This window comes from Balaenoptera borealis (assembly GCF_965194805.1).
Source record: "Balaenoptera borealis genome assembly, chromosome: 9".
Lineage (NCBI taxonomy): Eukaryota > Metazoa > Chordata > Mammalia > Artiodactyla > Balaenopteridae > Balaenoptera > Balaenoptera borealis.
This window is the reverse complement of record NC_138873.1, coordinates 79832201-79848110: the sequence shown is the minus strand read 5'-3', so window position 1 is coordinate 79848110 and position 15910 is coordinate 79832201.

The following is a 15910-nucleotide window of genomic DNA, read 5'->3' as shown; positions in this document are numbered from 1 at the left end:
TTTTCGTTTTCAACGCAGCTCCTTTCTGTTCTCATTATTAGCGTTTAACCCTTTTACATCTCACCAGCAGCTAGAGGGTACACAGTTCTCTAAAACCCCTTCAGCATTTATTGTTTGTAGACTTTTTGCCAATGGTCAGTCGACTGGTGTGAGTTGAAAACATTTTGTAGATTAGATTGCATGAGTCTAATACTTCCTGAGGTGGAGCGTTTATCCATTTTCCTTTCTTTAAAAAGAGAGTGAGTAAAACTTACCTCTTCATACTATCTTCTTGAAAATTTTGCCTGTTTTGAATTTTTTTTATCCATTCCCTACCTCAGCACAATTTTGAGGGCAGGTGTCTTTACAGCTCTGAGTCCTTGTGAATGGTAAGTGACCATTAGCAGTGGGTTAAAAGCTGCTCTTGTGGGAATCGGCCACAAGGCGGCAGCATTTCTCCTTTACCAAATCTGGTTACTAGGGCAACAGAGCCTTACTGGAAGTGGTGTTCTAGGTGGTAAATTAGAATGGAATGTGCGAGGAAAAAGCCCTTTAAGTTTATGTCTCATTACCTCTTGTTGGTATTTTGAACTTAATTTTTATTTTTTATCACAGCAAACTTGATTACAATGTTTTGTTTGTTCTAGTTGTGCAAGATGTGGTTCTTTCACACATATGCATATATCTATTCTTCTTCGGATCCTTTTCCCATGTAGGTTATGACACAATGTTGAGTAGTCTTCTCTTGGTATTGCGTAGGTCTTTGGTGATTATATATTTCACATGTGTTTGTATCTCTCTGTTAACCTCAATATGGTAATGTATCCAATCCTCACACCTTTCCATTTGGTGACCCATAAGTTTTTTTAATGAATCTATGATAGTGTTTCTCTGTGGAAATATCTTTGTATCATTTTTTAGGTAACACCTATATGTGATATGATAGGATATGTGTCTTTCGCTTTCTCACTTACTCCAAGTTGACTGATTACTTCTCGACTCATCTATGGTGCTGCAAATGGCATTGTTTCATTTTTTCACTAGCTCCTATTCCATCTGTACAGGTAGCAGTTCTTCTTTGTCCACCCATCTGTCGGTGGACTTTTTGGTTACTTCCATATCTTGGCTATTGTAATACTATGCAATGTAGATTTGCGTGCCTGTGTCCTTTCAGTTCTGTCTTCTTAGTTTATAGGTCCAAGAATAGGTCTGCTGGATCATATGGTAGCTGAATGTTTACCTTTTATAGGCAGCTCTATTCTGTTCTCCTTAGTGGCTTTTTCCAGGTTACATCCCACTTAAAGTGGAGGGTATGTATTTCTTCCCAGCACCTTCAGCATTTATTCTTTGTAGTTTTTGCTGATGGTTATTCTGAGTGGTGTGAGCTGATACCTCTTTGTGGTTGAATTTGCATGTGTCTCATAATGCGTTGAAGTTGAGCGTTAAGACATGTCCATTTTATTTTTCGAGCTGTGATTAGAGCTTATTACTTCAAAGTGTTTTCTTAAAGTATGTGTCACCATTTGAAATATTTTGGCCATTATCTCCCTCAAGACATTTTGAGGGCAGGTTTCATTTACAGCCCTGCAGTACTTGTTCATATGAAGTGACCATTAGCTCAGGCTTTAAACCTGCTTTTGCAGGTAACGGCCAGAGAGCGGCAGCCTTGCTACGTTCTCCATGCTGGTACTAGGGAAACAGACCTACCGGCCAGTGGTATTCTTCGGTTATAAATTAGAGTGCAATGTGCCCGGGTAAACCCACAAATGTTGATGTCTCCTTGCTTTTGTTTGTTTTTAAATTTAATTTATATTTATTATTAGAGTAATATTCCATTGTGTACGTGGACCACTTCTTCTTGGTGCATTCCTCGGTTGATGGACATTTTCATTGCTTCCAAGTGCTGGCTATGGTAAATATTGCTGGCGTACAGGTTTGCCCGCCTGTCACTTTTTCAGTCTCATTTTCTCAGGTGATAGGCCAAGCAGTGGTTGTGATTGATTGACTGGTAGCTCAATATTTCCCTTTTCAAAGCACCTACATTGTGTTTTCATTAGTGGCTCTTTACATACCCCCCCCTTACAACCGAGGGTACGCATTTCTCCACACTCCCTTCACCATTTATTTTTGGCAGCATTTTTCCTAATGGCCATTCTGACTGCTGTGAGCTGATAGGTTTTTGTAATATGGGTATGCATGTCATTAAAAATTTTTTAAATTCATCATATTCCTACGCCTTTTTCTTTTCTCTTAAAAGAAAAAACCGTGAGTACAATATAGCTCTTGAAACTGTCTTCTTCGAAGGTTGCCCTCTTTTGAATTTTTTGGTCGATTTTTGACCCCAGAAATTTTCTGGAGGGCAGGTGCCATTTACACAACTGCAAGTTGGTGAAAATTTAGTGACCTTTTGCAGTGGGTTCAAAGCTGCTGTTGTGGGAAACGGCCACAAGGAGGTAGCATTTCTCCATTCCCCAAGCTGGGTCCTAGGGCAGCAGAGCCTTTCTGGAAGTCATTGTCCTAGGTTGTAAATTAGAATGGAATTTGCCAGGAGAAATCCCCTTAAGTTTATGTCTCATTACTTCTTCTTGGTTTTTAAAATTTTTTTTAATCTGGGTAAAGTTTAGAATATTGTTTGTCCTAGGTGTACACAATCTGGTTCATTTGTACATTATGTATGTCTATTAATGTACAGATCCTCTTCCCATGTAAAATATTACAGTGTTCCGTCGACCTCCCTTGCTATATGTTCGGTCTTTTTGATACATGTATATAATATGTATTTGTATATGTATAGTAACACTAATCCTCATTTCTCAATTTCCCCCCTCCTTTCCTTTTAGATGAGCATAGTTTGTTTTGTTTTCTAAGCCTGTGAGTGTCTTTCTCTTTGGAAATATGTTCATCTGTGTCAGTTATTAGGTAATGCCATAAGTGATAATATAGGCTATAGGTCTTTTGCTTTCCGACCTACTTCATGTTTTGTGATTATCTCCAGGCTCATCTATGGTGCCCCAAAGAGTAGTGCTTCAAAGTTTTCCAAGGCTAATATTCCATTGTGTACATGGACCACTTCTTCTTGGTGCATTCCTCTGTTGATGGACATTTTCGTTGCTTCCAAGTGTTGCCTATGGTAAATATTGCTGGAGTGCAGGATTGCCAGCCTGTGATTTTTGATTTTCATTTTCTCAGGTGATAGACCCAGCAGTGGTTATGATTGATTGACTGGTATGGTAGCTCAACGTTTACCTTTTCAAGGCACCTCAATTGTGCTTTCATTTGTGGCTCTTACCACGTCCCCCTTAGAATCGAGGGTACGCATTGCTCCACAATCACATCAGCATTTATTTTTGGCAGCATTTTTGTTGATGGCCATTCTGACTGGTGTGAGCTGATAGGTTTTTGTAATTTGGGTTTACATGTCTGTAAAAATTCCTACAATTCATCATTTTTCCACGCCTTTTTGTTTTCTGTTAAAAGAAAAAAGAAAAAAAGTGTGAGTATAATATACCTCTTCAAATTTTCTTTTTGGAAGGTTGCACTCTAGAATTTTTGGGTTGATTTTCGACCTCAGTATTTTTTGGAGGGCAGGTGTCATTTACAGACCTGCAATTGGTGAATATTTAGTGACCTTTTGCAGTGGGTTTAAAACTGCTGTTGTGGGAAACAGCCACAAGGATGCAGCATTTCTCCATTCCCAAATCTGGGTACTAGGGCAGCACAGCCGTTCTGGAAGTCGTTTGCCTAGGTTGTAAATTTGAATGGAATGTGCCAGGAAAACCCCCCATAAGTTTATGTCTCATTACTCCTAGTTCGTTGTTTTAATTTTTTCAATTGGGGTAATGGTTAGAATGTTGCTTGTCCAAGGTGTACATCTACATATTCTATATACCTATTTATGTAGAGATCCTCTTCCCGTGTAAATTATTACACAGTGTTCCCTAAACCTTCCTTGCTATATGGTCGGTCTTTTTGATATATGTATATAATATGTATTTGTATACATATGGTAACGCTAATCTTCATTTATCCATTCCCCCCACCTTTCCTTTTAGATAAGCACAGTTTTTTTTAATAAGTCTGTGATTGACTTTCTCTGTGGAATTATGTTCATTTGTGTCAGTTATTAGATAACGCCTATAAGTGATATCATAGGATATAGGACTTTTGCTTTCCGACTTACCTCATGTTCTGTGATTATCTCCAAGATCATCTATGGTGCCTCAAAGAGCAGTGTTTCATTGTTTTCCATGGCTAGTATTCATTGTGTACATGGACCACTTCTTCTTTATCCTTTCATCTGTTGATGGACATTTTGGTTGCTTCACTGTCTTGTCTATTGTGAATAAGGCTGCAGTGCAACTTTTGCAGCCCGGGTCTTCATTCTGGTCTTCTCAGGTGAGAGGCCCATTGGTGCGCCTGCTGGATTGAATGGTACCTCAATTTTTCGTTTTCAACGCAGCTCCTTTCTGTTCTCATTATTAGCGTTTAACCCTTTTACATCTCACCAGCAGCTAGAGGGTACACAGTTCTCTAAAACCCCTTCAGCATTTATTGTTTGTAGACTTTTTGCCAATGGTCAGTCGACTGGTGTGAGTTGAAAACATTTTGTAGATTAGATTGCATGAGTCTAATACTTCCTGAGGTGGAGCGTTTATCCATTTTCCTTTCTTTAAAAAGAGAGTGAGTAAAACTTACCTCTTCATACTATCTTCTTGAAAATTTTGCCTGTTTTGAATTTTTTTTATCCATTCCCTACCTCAGCACAATTTTGAGGGCAGGTGTCTTTACAGCTCTGAGTCCTTGTGAATGGTAAGTGACCATTAGCAGTGGGTTAAAAGCTGCTCTTGTGGGAATCGGCCACAAGGCGGCAGCATTTCTCCTTTACCAAATCTGGTTACTAGGGCAACAGAGCCTTACTGGAAGTGGTGTTCTAGGTGGTAAATTAGAATGGAATGTGCGAGGAAAAAGCCCTTTAAGTTTATGTCTCATTACCTCTTGTTGGTATTTTGAACTTAATTTTTATTTTTTATCACAGCAAACTTGATTACAATGTTTTGTTTGTTCTAGGTGTGCAAGATGTGGTTCTTTCACACATATGCATATATCTATTCTTCTTCGGATCCTTTTCCCATGTAGGTTATGACACAATGTTGAGTAGTCTTCTCTTGGTATTGCGTAGGTCTTTGGTGATTATATATTTCACATGTGTTTGTATCTCTCTGTTAACCTCAATATGGTAATGTATCCAATCCTCACACCTTTCCATTTGGTGACCCATAAGTTTTTTTAATGAATCTATGATAGTGTTTCTCTGTGGAAATATCTTTGTATCATTTTTTAGGTAACACCTATATGTGATATGATAGGATATGTGTCTTTCGCTTTCTCACTTACTCCAAGTTGACTGATTACTTCTCGACTCATCTATGGTGCTGCAAATGGCATTGTTTCATTTTTTCACTAGCTCCTATTCCATCTGTACAGGTAGCAGTTCTTCTTTGTCCACCCATCTGTCGGTGGACTTTTTGGTTACTTCCATATCTTGGCTATTGTAATACTATGCAATGTAGATTTGCGTGCCTGTGTCCTTTCAGTTCTGTCTTCTTAGTTTATAGGTCCAAGAATAGGTCTGCTGGATCATATGGTAGCTGAATGTTTACCTTTTATAGGCAGCTCTATTCTGTTCTCCTTAGTGGCTTTTTCCAGGTTACATCCCACTTAAAGTGGAGGGTATGTATTTCTTCCCAGCACCTTCAGCATTTATTCTTTGTAGTTTTTGCTGATGGTTATTCTGAGTGGTGTGAGCTGATACCTCTTTGTGGTTGAATTTGCATGTGTCTCATAATGCGTTGAAGTTGAGCGTTAAGACATGTCCATTTTATTTTTCGAGCTGTGATTAGAGCTTATTACTTCAAAGTGTTTTCTTAAAGTATGTGTCACCATTTGAAATATTTTGGCCATTATCTCCCTCAAGACATTTTGAGGGCAGGTTTCATTTACAGCCCTGCAGTACTTGTTCATATGAAGTGACCATTAGCTCAGGCTTTAAACCTGCTTTTGCAGGTAACGGCCAGAGAGCGGCAGCCTTGCTACGTTCTCCATGCTGGTACTAGGGAAACAGACCTACCGGCCAGTGGTATTCTTCGGTTATAAATTAGAGTGCAATGTGCCCGGGTAAACCCACAAATGTTGATGTCTCCTTGCTTTTGTTTGTTTTTAAATTTAATTTATATTTATTATTAGAGTAATATTCCATTGTGTACGTGGACCACTTCTTCTTGGTGCATTCCTCGGTTGATGGACATTTTCATTGCTTCCAAGTGCTGGCTATGGTAAATATTGCTGGCGTACAGGTTTGCCAGCCTGTCACTTTTTCAGTCTCATTTTCTCAGGTGATAGGCCAAGCAGTGGTTGTGATTGATTGACTGGTAGCTCAATATTTCCCTTTTCAAAGCACCTACATTGTGTTTTCATTAGTGGCTCTTTACATACCCCCCCCTTACAACCGAGGGTACGCATTTCTCCACACTCCCTTCACCATTTATTTTTGGCAGCATTTTTCCTAATGGCCATTCTGACTGCTGTGAGCTGATAGGTTTTTGTAATATGGGTATGCATGTCATTAAAAATTTTTTAAATTCATCATATTCCTACGCCTTTTTCTTTTCTCTTAAAAGAAAAAACCGTGAGTACAATATAGCTCTTGAAACTGTCTTCTTCGAAGGTTGCCCTCTTTTGAATTTTTTGGTCGATTTTTGACCCCAGAAATTTTCTGGAGGGCAGGTGCCATTTACACAACTGCAAGTTGGTGAAAATTTAGTGACCTTTTGCAGTGGGTTCAAAGCTGCTGTTGTGGGAAACGGCCACAAGGAGGTAGCATTTCTCCATTCCCCAAGCTGGGTCCTAGGGCAGCAGAGCCTTTCTGGAAGTCATTGTCCTAGGTTGTAAATTAGAATGGAATTTGCCAGGAGAAATCCCCTTAAGTTTATGTCTCATTACTTCTTCTTGGTTTTTAAAATTTTTTTTAATCTGGGTAAAGTTTAGAATATTGTTTGTCCTAGGTGTACACAATCTGGTTCATTTGTACATTATGTATGTCTATTAATGTACAGATCCTCTTCCCATGTAAAATATTACAGTGTTCCGTCGACCTCCCTTGCTATATGTTCGGTCTTTTTGATACATGTATATGATATGTATTTGTATATGTATAGTAACACTAATCCTCATTTCTCAATTTCCCCCCTCCTTTCCTTTTAGATGAGCATAGTTTGTTTTGTTTTCTAAGCCTGTGAGTGTCTTTCTCTTTGGAAATATGTTCATCTGTGTCAGTTATTAGGTAATGCCATAAGTGATAATATAGGCTATAGGTCTTTTGCTTTCCGACCTACTTCATGTTTTGTGATTATCTCCAGGCTCATCTATGGTGCCCCAAAGAGTAGTGCTTCAAAGTTTTCCAAGGCTAATATTCCATTGTGTACATGGACCACTTCTTCTTGGTGCATTCCTCTGTTGATGGACATTTTCGTTGCTTCCAAGTGTTGCCTATGGTAAATATTGCTGGAGTGCAGGATTGCCAGCCTGTGATTTTTGATTTTCATTTTCTCAGGTGATAGACCCAGCAGTGGTTATGATTGATTGACTGGTATGGTAGCTCAACGTTTACCTTTTCAAGGCACCTCAATTGTGCTTTCATTTGTGGCTCTTACCACGTCCCCCTTAGAATCGAGGGTACGCATTGCTCCACAATCACGTCAGCATTTATTTTTGGCAGCATTTTTGTTGATGGCCATTCTGACTGGTGTGAGCTGATAGGTTTTTGTAATTTGGGTTTACATGTCTGTAAAAATTCCTACAATTCATCATTTTTCCACGCCTTTTTGTTTTCTGTTAAAAGAAAAAAGAAAAAAAGTGTGAGTATAATATACCTCTTCAAATTTTCTTTTTGGAAGGTTGCACTCTAGAATTTTTGGGTTGATTTTCGACCTCAGTATTTTTTGGAGGGCAGGTGTCATTTACAGACCTGCAATTGGTGAATATTTAGTGACCTTTTGCAGTGGGTTTAAAACTGCTGTTGTGGGAAACGGCCACAAGGATGCAGCATTTCTCCATTCCCAAATCTGGGTACTAGGGCAGCACAGCCGTTCTGGAAGTCGTTTGCCTAGGTTGTAAATTTGAATGGAATGTGCCAGGAAAACCCCCCATAAGTTTATGTCTCATTACTCCTAGTTCGTTGTTTTAATTTTTTCAATTGGGGTAATGGTTAGAATGTTGCTTGTCCAAGGTGTACATCTACATATTCTATATACCTATTTATGTAGAGATCCTCTTCCCGTGTAAATTATTACACAGTGTTCCCTAAACCTTCCTTGCTATATGGTCGGTCTTTTTGATATATGTATATAATATGTATTTGTATACATATGGTAACGCTAATCTTCATTTATCCATTCCCCCCACCTTTCCTTTTAGATAAGCATAGTTTTTTTTTAATAAGTCTGTGATTGACTTTCTCTGTGGAATTATGTTCATTTGTGTCAGTTATTAGATAACGCCTATAAGTGATATCATAGGATATAGGACTTTTGCTTTCCGACTTACCTCATGTTCTGTGATTATCTCCAAGATCATCTATGGTGCCTCAAAGAGCAGTGTTTCATTGTTTTCCATGGCTAGTATTCATTGTGTACATGGACCACTTCTTCTTTATCCTTTCATCTGTTGATGGACATTTTGGTTGCTTCACTGTCTTGTCTATTGTGAATAAGGCTGCAGTGCAACTTTTGCAGCCCGGGTCTTCATTCTGGTCTTCTCAGGTGAGAGGCCCATTGGTGCGCCTGCTGGATTGAATGGTACCTCAATTTTTCGTTTTCAACGCAGCTCCTTTCTGTTCTCATTATTAGCGTTTAACCCTTTTACATCTCACCAGCAGCTAGAGGGTACACAGTTCTCTAAAACCCCTTCAGCATTTATTGTTTGTAGACTTTTTGCCAATGGTCAGTCGACTGGTGTGAGTTGAAAACATTTTGTAGATTAGATTGCATGAGTCTAATACTTCCTGAGGTGGAGCGTTTATCCATTTTCCTTTCTTTAAAAAGAGAGTGAGTAAAACTTACCTCTTCATACTATCTTCTTGAAAATTTTGCCTGTTTTGAATTTTTTTTATCCATTCCCTACCTCAGCACAATTTTGAGGGCAGGTGTCTTTACAGCTCTGAGTCCTTGTGAATGGTAAGTGACCATTAGCAGTGGGTTAAAAGCTGCTCTTGTGGGAATCGGCCACAAGGCGGCAGCATTTCTCCTTTACCAAATCTGGTTACTAGGGCAACAGAGCCTTACTGGAAGTGGTGTTCTAGGTGGTAAATTAGAATGGAATGTGCGAGGAAAAAGCCCTTTAAGTTTATGTCTCATTACCTCTTGTTGGTATTTTGAACTTAATTTTTATTTTTTATCACAGCAAACTTGATTACAATGTTTTGTTTGTTCTAGTTGTGCAAGATGTGGTTCTTTCACACATATGCATATATCTATTCTTCTTCGGATCCTTTTCCCATGTAGGTTATGACACAATGTTGAGTAGTCTTCTCTTGGTATTGCGTAGGTCTTTGGTGATTATATATTTCACATGTGTTTGTATCTCTCTGTTAACCTCAATATGGTAATGTATCCAATCCTCACACCTTTCCATTTGGTGACCCATAAGTTTTTTTAATGAATCTATGATAGTGTTTCTCTGTGGAAATATCTTTGTATCATTTTTTAGGTAACACCTATATGTGATATGATAGGATATGTGTCTTTCGCTTTCTCACTTACTCCAAGTTGACTGATTACTTCTCGACTCATCTATGGTGCTGCAAATGGCATTGTTTCATTTTTTCACTAGCTCCTATTCCATCTGTACAGGTAGCAGTTCTTCTTTGTCCACCCATCTGTCGGTGGACTTTTTGGTTACTTCCATATCTTGGCTATTGTAATACTATGCAATGTAGATTTGCGTGCCTGTGTCCTTTCAGTTCTGTCTTCTTAGTTTATAGGTCCAAGAATAGGTCTGCTGGATCATATGGTAGCTGAATGTTTACCTTTTATAGGCAGCTCTATTCTGTTCTCCTTAGTGGCTTTTTCCAGGTTACATCCCACTTAAAGTGGAGGGTATGTATTTCTTCCCAGCACCTTCAGCATTTATTCTTTGTAGTTTTTGCTGATGGTTATTCTGAGTGGTGTGAGCTGATACCTCTTTGTGGTTGAATTTGCATGTGTCTCATAATGCGTTGAAGTTGAGCGTTAAGACATGTCCATTTTATTTTTCGAGCTGTGATTAGAGCTTATTACTTCAAAGTGTTTTCTTAAAGTATGTGTCACCATTTGAAATATTTTGGCCATTATCTCCCTCAAGACATTTTGAGGGCAGGTTTCATTTACAGCCCTGCAGTACTTGTTCATATGAAGTGACCATTAGCTCAGGCTTTAAACCTGCTTTTGCAGGTAACGGCCAGAGAGCGGCAGCCTTTCTACGTTCTCCATGCTGGTACTAGGGAAACAGACCTACCGGCCAGTGGTATTCTTCGGTTATAAATTAGAGTGCAATGTGCCCGGGTAAACCCACAAATGTTGATGTCTCCTTGCTTTTGTTTGTTTTTAAATTTAATTTATATTTATTATTAGAGTAATATTCCATTGTGTACGTGGACCACTTCTTCTTGGTGCATTCCTCGGTTGATGGACATTTTCATTGCTTCCAAGTGCTGGCTATGGTAAATATTGCTGGCGTACAGGTTTGCCCGCCTGTCACTTTTTCATTCTCATTTTCTCAGGTGATAGGCCAAGCAGTGGTTGTGATTGATTGACTGGTAGCTCAATATTTCCCTTTTCAAAGCACCTACATTGTGTTTTCATTAGTGGCTCTTTACATACCCCCCCCCCCCTTACAACCGAGGGTACGCATTTCTCCACACTCCCTTCACCGTTTATTTTTGGCAGCATTTTTCCTAATGGCCATTCTGACTGCTGTGAGCTGATAGGTTTTTGTAATATGGGTATGCATGTCATTAAAAATTTTTTAAATTCATCATATTCCTACGCCTTTTTCTTTTCTCTTAAAAGAAAAAACCGTGAGTACAATATAGCTCTTGAAACTGTCTTCTTCGAAGGTTGCCCTCTTTTGAATTTTTTGGTCGATTTTTGACCCCAGAAATTTTCTGGAGGGCAGGTGCCATATACAGAACTGCAAGTGGGTGAAAATTTAGTGACCTTTTGCAGTGGGTTCAAAGCTGCTGTTGTGGGAAACGGCCACAAGGAGGTAGCATTTCTCCATTCCCCAAGCTGGGTCCTAGGGCAGCAGAGCCTTTCTGGAAGTCATTGTCCTAGGTTGTAAATTAGAATGGAATTTGCCAGGAGAAATCCCCTTAAGTTTATGTCTCATTACTTCTTCTTGGTTTTTAAAATTTTTTTTAATCTGGGTAAAGTTTAGAATATTGTTTGTCCTAGGTGTACACAATCTGGTTCATTTGTACATTATGTATGTCTATTAATGTACAGATCCTCTTCCCATGTAAAATATTACAGTGTTCCGTCGACCTCCCTTGCTATATGTTCGGTCTTTTTGATACATGTATATAATATGTATTTGTATATGTATAGTAACACTAATCCTCATTTCTCAATTTCCCCCCTCCTTTCCTTTTAGATGAGCATAGTTTGTTTTGTTTTCTAAGCCTGTGAGTGTCTTTCTCTTTGGAAATATGTTCATCTGTGTCAGTTATTAGGTAATGCCATAAGTGATAATATAGGCTATAGGTCTTTTGCTTTCCGACCTACTTCATGTTTTGTGATTATCTCCAGGCTCATCTATGGTGCCCCAAAGAGTAGTGCTTCAAAGTTTTCCAAGGCTAATATTCCATTGTGTACATGGACCACTTCTTCTTGGTGCATTCCTCTGTTGATGGACATTTTCGTTGCTTCCAAGTGTTGCCTATGGTAAATATTGCTGGAGTGCAGGATTGCCAGCCTGTGATTTTTGATTTTCATTTTCTCAGGTGATAGACCCAGCAGTGGTTATGATTGATTGACCGGTATGGTAGCTCAACGTTTACCTTTTCAAGGCACCTCAATTGTGCTTTCATTTGTGGCTCTTACCACGTCCCCCTTAGAATCGAGGGTACGCATTGCTCCACAATCACATCAGCATTTATTTTTGGCAGCATTTTTGTTGATGGCCATTCTGACTGGTGTGAGCTGATAGGTTTTTGTAATTTGGGTTTACATGTCTGTAAAAATTCCTACAATTCATCATTTTTCCACGCCTTTTTGTTTTCTGTTAAAAGAAAAAAGAAAAAAAGTGTGAGTATAATATACCTCTTCAAATTTTCTTTTTGGAAGGTTGCACTCTAGAATTTTTGGGTTGATTTTCGACCTCAGTATTTTTTGGAGGGCAGGTGTCATTTACAGACCTGCAATTGGTGAATATTTAGTGACCTTTTGCAGTGGGTTTAAAACTGCTGTTGTGGGAAACGGCCACAAGGATGCAGCATTTCTCCATTCCCAAATCTGGGTACTAGGGCAGCACAGCCGTTCTGGAAGTCGTTTGCCTAGGTTGTAAATTTGAATGGAATGTGCCAGGAAAACCCCCCATAAGTTTATGTCTCATTACTCCTAGTTCGTTGTTTTAATTTTTTCAATTGGGGTAATGGTTAGAATGTTGCTTGTCCAAGGTGTACATCTACATATTCTATATACCTATTTATGTAGAGATCCTCTTCCCGTGTAAATTATTACACAGTGTTCCCTAAACCTTCCTTGCTATATGGTCGGTCTTTTTGATATATGTATATAATATGTATTTGTATACATATGGTAACGCTAATCTTCATTTATCCATTCCCCCCACCTTTCCTTTTAGATAAGCATAGTTTTTTTTTAATAAGTCTGTGATTGACTTTCTCTGTGGAATTATGTTCATTTGTGTCAGTTATTAGATAACGCCTATAAGTGATATCATAGGATATAGGACTTTTGCTTTCCGACTTACCTCATGTTCTGTGATTATCTCCAAGATCATCTATGGTGCCTCAAAGAGCAGTGTTTCATTGTTTTCCATGGCTAGTATTCATTGTGTACATGGACCACTTCTTCTTTATCCTTTCATCTGTTGATGGACATTTTGGTTGCTTCACTGTCTTGTCTATTGTGAATAAGGCTGCAGTGCAACTTTTGCAGCCCGGGTCTTCATTCTGGTCTTCTCAGGTGAGAGGCCCATTGGTGCGCCTGCTGGATTGAATGGTACCTCAATTTTTCCTTTTCAACGCAGCTCCTTTCTGTTCTCATTATTAGCGTTTAACCCTTTTACATCTCACCAGCAGCTAGAGGGTACACAGTTCTCTAAAACCCCTTCAGCATTTATTGTTTGTAGACTTTTTGCCAATGGTCAGTCGACTGGTGTGAGTTGAAAACATTTTGTAGATTAGATTGCATGAGTCTAATACTTCCTGAGGTGGAGCGTTTATCCATTTTCCTTTCTTTAAAAAGAGAGTGAGTAAAACTTACCTCTTCATACTATCTTCTTGAAAATTTTGCCTGTTTTGAATTTTTTTTATCCATTCCCTACCTCAGCACAATTTTGAGGGCAGGTGTCTTTACAGCTCTGAGTCCTTGTGAATGGTAAGTGACCATTAGCAGTGGGTTAAAAGCTGCTCTTGTGGGAATCGGCCACAAGGCGGCAGCATTTCTCCTTTACCAAATCTGGTTACTAGGGCAACAGAGCCTTACTGGAAGTGGTGTTCTAGGTGGTAAATTAGAATGGAATGTGCGAGGAAAAAGCCCTTTAAGTTTATGTCTCATTACCTCTTGTTGGTATTTTGAACTTAATTTTTATTTTTTATCACAGCAAACTTGATTACAATGTTTTGTTTGTTCTAGTTGTGCAAGATGTGGTTCTTTCACACATATGCATATATCTATTCTTCTTCGGATCCTTTTCCCATGTAGGTTATGACACAATGTTGAGTAGTCTTCTCTTGGTATTGCGTAGGTCTTTGGTGATTATATATTTCACATGTGTTTGTATCTCTCTGTTAACCTCAATATGGTAATGTATCCAATCCTCACACCTTTCCATTTGGTGACCCATAAGTTTTTTTAATGAATCTATGATAGTGTTTCTCTGTGGAAATATCTTTGTATCATTTTTTAGGTAACACCTATATGTGATATGATAGGATATGTGTCTTTCGCTTTCTCACTTACTCCAAGTTGACTGATTACTTCTCGACTCATCTATGGTGCTGCAAATGGCATTGTTTCATTTTTTCACTAGCTCCTATTCCATCTGTACAGGTAGCAGTTCTTCTTTGTCCACCCATCTGTCGGTGGACTTTTTGGTTACTTCCATATCTTGGCTATTGTAATACTATGCAATGTAGATTTGCGTGCCTGTGTCCTTTCAGTTCTGTCTTCTTAGTTTATAGGTCCAAGAATAGGTCTGCTGGATCATATGGTAGCTGAATGTTTACCTTTTATAGGCAGCTCTATTCTGTTCTCCTTAGTGGCTTTTTCCAGGTTACATCCCACTTAAAGTGGAGGGTATGTATTTCTTCCCAGCACCTTCAGCATTTATTCTTTGTAGTTTTTGCTGATGGTTATTCTGAGTGGTGTGAGCTGATACCTCTTTGTGGTTGAATTTGCATGTGTCTCATAATGCGTTGAAGTTGAGCGTTAAGACATGTCCATTTTATTTTTCGAGCTGTGATTAGAGCTTATTACTTCAAAGTGTTTTCTTAAAGTATGTGTCACCATTTGAAATATTTTGGCCATTATCTCCCTCAAGACATTTTGAGGGCAGGTTTCATTTACAGCCCTGCAGTACTTGTTCATATGAAGTGACCATTAGCTCAGGCTTTAAACCTGCTTTTGCAGGTAACGGCCAGAGAGCGGCAGCCTTGCTACGTTCTCCATGCTGGTACTAGGGAAACAGACCTACCGGCCAGTGGTATTCTTCGGTTATAAATTAGAGTGCAATGTGCCCGGGTAAACCCACAAATGTTGATGTCTCCTTGCTTTTGTTTGTTTTTAAATTTAATTTATATTTATTATTAGAGTAATATTCCATTGTGTACGTGGACCACTTCTTCTTGGTGCATTCCTCGGTTGATGGACATTTTCATTGCTTCCAAGTGCTGGCTATGGTAAATATTGCTGGCGTACAGGTTTGCCCGCCTGTCACTTTTTCAGTCTCATTTTCTCAGGTGATAGGCCAAGCAGTGGTTGTGATTGATTGACTGGTAGCTCAATATTTCCCTTTTCAAAGCACCTACATTGTGTTTTCATTAGTGGCTCTTTACATACCCCCCCCCCCTTACAACCGAGGGTACGCATTTCTCCACACTCCCTTCACCGTTTATTTTTGGCAGCATTTTTCCTAATGGCCATTCTGACTGCTGTGAGCTGATAGGTTTTTGTAATATGGGTATGCATGTCATTAAAAATTTTTTAAATTCATCATATTCCTACGCCTTTTTCTTTTCTCTTAAAAGAAAAAACCGTGAGTACAATATAGCTCTTGAAACTGTCTTCTTCGAAGGTTGCCCTCTTTTGAATTTTTTGGTCGATTTTTGACCCCAGAAATTTTCTGGAGGGCAGGTGCCATTTACACAACTGCAAGTGGGTGAAAATTTAGTGACCTTTTGCAGTGGGTTCAAAGCTGCTGTTGTGGGAAACGGCCACAAGGAGGTAGCATTTCTCCATTCCCCAAGCTGGGTCCTAGGGCAGCAGAGCCTTTCTGGAAGTCATTGTCCTAGGTTGTAAATTAGAATGGAATTTGCCAGGAGAAATCCCCTTAAGTTTATGTCTCATTACTTCTTCTTGGTTTTTAAAATTTTTTTTAATCTGGGTAAAGTTTAGAATATTGTTTGTCCTAGGTGTACACAATCTGGTCCATT